Genomic DNA, 2,500 nt, shown 5'->3' with positions numbered 1-2,500 from the left:
TACAGAAATAGAGAAGAAGGAATGGAATGGAACGGGAGATAGATGGATAGACAGAAAGGGAGGAAGGATGAATAGACGAATTGAACGAAAAGGAGAAATAGCAGATTGATGAATGATGGAGAAACTAAAGAAAAGAAGAGAGAGAGAGAGAGAGAGAGAGAGAGAGAGAGAGAGAGAGAGAGAGAGAGAGAGAGAGAGAGAGAGAGAGAGAGAGAGAGAGAGAGAGAGAGAGAGAGAGAGAGAAATACCTATTGCAACACTATATATATCATTACCTGTTAATGACGCACACACACACCTGGCGCCTGCTTGCCTTTCCTTCTCACTGCTCTCACCTTTACAGGGAAAGTGTTTTGTTTTGTTTGTTTGTTTTATTATTGAAGGAAAAAGTAAACTGCAGACACACCCAAACCTTTTTTGTGTGTGTGTTTGTGTGTGTGTGTCTATATCTATGTATCTTTATGTCTACCTACCCACCACCACCACCACCACCCAGGGATGGAGTTAATAAAAGAGTTGTTTATTCGAAAACGAATAATTCAAATTCCAACGAATACGAATTCGAATACATTGAAAAGGTTTTAATTCGAACACAAATACGAATATTTCTTGAAAGTATCCGTATGAATACTTTTCATAGAACAATACCTTCTTGACTCCGGGAGGCGCCGCCACACTGCACGTACACACATCCCGCGGCCAATAGCATAGTAGGGAAAAAATCCCACATTAAACTTGCATCAGGTGGCCCGCAGCCCCTGTCCACACCGGCCACCGGCACCTCAGCGAGCCGCTCCAGGCGCCGCGCTGCCACGGCCTGCGAACCTGTACTATACACGACCACTACACGTCCGCCCAGGAGGCCGGAGCTGTAAGGAACAGTGGCTGGTATTTCTGATAGTATGTTTTGAAGTATTCTTCAGATTATTCGGAGAAGACAAATAATTTTCCCTTGTATTCGCATACGACAGAGAATATTTTGATTTCTAACAATATTTATTCCAATACGAATACAAATCCAACCAAATACGGCATTCAAATGTATTCGAATACGAATGTTAGGGTAGGCGGTGGCTGAACAGATAGCAAGACGGCCCCGCGTTCAGGAGGACGCGAGTTCAATCCCCGACCGGTGCCACCAAGCTAGGATTTTTCAGCCGCCGCCGAGTGGCTTAAAACTACCCACATGCTGTCCAGAAGACCACCTATCAACCCGGACTCTAGACTCTAGGATTAAAGATGAGCTCCGGGAGGGCAGCATGAGCCAATGCAAGATGGCGCCACTATAAACACTCGCCTGCGCCAGAACGGGCTGGGCCGACCATCAAGACCCACCGGGAAGAAGCCTTGGGCCGACCATCAGGATCCACCGGGAAGAAGCATGGACCCCATCAGGATCCACCACCGGGAAAGAAACTTGGACCGACCAGGGATCCACAGGAAGAAGCCTTGGACCGACCATCAGGATCCACCGGGAAGAAGCCTTGGACCGACCATCAGGATCCACCGGGAAGAAGCCTCCCGGCGCAATAGGCCATGACGTAAAAAAAAAAAAAAAAAAAAAAAAAAAATACGAATGCACCACCACCACCACCACCATTACCATAATCACCACCACAATAAAACAAAATGAAAGTAAGCTACGCCACACTTATTCTAAACACCGCCCACTCACCCATTTCCTGCCCGCCGTGACTCACCACAAGGCGCCGGCCATCATGCATTATACCAATGAAAATGAAAGTGGCCCGCGGTACTCCTTGCCTCAGTAACACCTGGCCAGTTAATATCAGTATCATTCCACCTGTGTCTGTGTGTGTGTGTGTGGGTGGGTGTGGGTGGGTGGGTGTACCTGGCTCCTCCTCCTCCTCCTCCTTGCACAACGCCGGCTAACATTACCTGTGTCACACCTGTTGGACGATATATTGGGTGCTTCAGGTTACTTTTGCTGTTATTGCTTCACTTTCCATAATGATTTAGTGCTCTGTGGTTGGACTTTCTTTGCTTGCAGTTTTTTTTTTTTAGTTTATTTATTCATTTATCTGTCTATCTATCTATGTATCTGTGTGTCTATCTATCTATCTATCTATCTATTCCTGTTCATACTACTACTACTACTACGTACTACTACTACTACTACGACTGCGACTACGACTACTACTACTACTACTACTACTACTACTACTACTACTACTACTACTACTACTACTACTACTACCTCTATCTATCTATCTATCTATCTATCTATCTATCTATCTATACCTCTCCATACTATTACTACTACAATTACTATCTATCTATCTATCTATCTATACCTGTCCATACTATTACTACTATAAAATACTATCTATCTATCTATCTATCTATCTATCCCATTTTCTTCTATAAGTCATCTCTCTTTCTACATTAACACAAGGAGCCAGTAATCACACAACACAATACGTTTTGGAGTCATCGCTCACTCGGTAATATTTATTCATTCTCCAGCATCGTGGTGGTA

General features: G+C 44.4%; 2 protein-coding genes across 2 annotated transcripts in view; one reads left to right on the top strand and one right to left on the bottom strand.

The window, feature by feature from the left end:
• The window catches only part of LOC127004814 (cuticle protein 7-like), a 76,579-nt gene that overhangs the window by 49,007 nt on the left and 25,072 nt on the right, over positions 1-2,500 (top strand). The window lies entirely within an intron of this gene.
• The window catches only part of LOC127004815 (cuticle protein 7-like), a 6,050-nt gene continuing 5,989 nt past the window's right edge, over positions 2,440-2,500 (bottom strand). Inside the window, exon 3 of the mRNA XM_050872983.1 lies at positions 2,440-2,500. This exon is cut by the window's right edge and continues 614 nt beyond it. The gene's annotated coding sequence lies outside the window, so the exon portion shown is untranslated.

Source organism: Eriocheir sinensis, chromosome 29, assembly GCF_024679095.1.
Source record: "Eriocheir sinensis breed Jianghai 21 chromosome 29, ASM2467909v1, whole genome shotgun sequence".
Classification (NCBI taxonomy): domain Eukaryota; kingdom Metazoa; phylum Arthropoda; class Malacostraca; order Decapoda; family Varunidae; genus Eriocheir; species Eriocheir sinensis.
The sequence above is the reverse complement of the archived record's forward strand: the minus strand, read 5'-3'. Positions and strand labels throughout refer to the sequence as shown.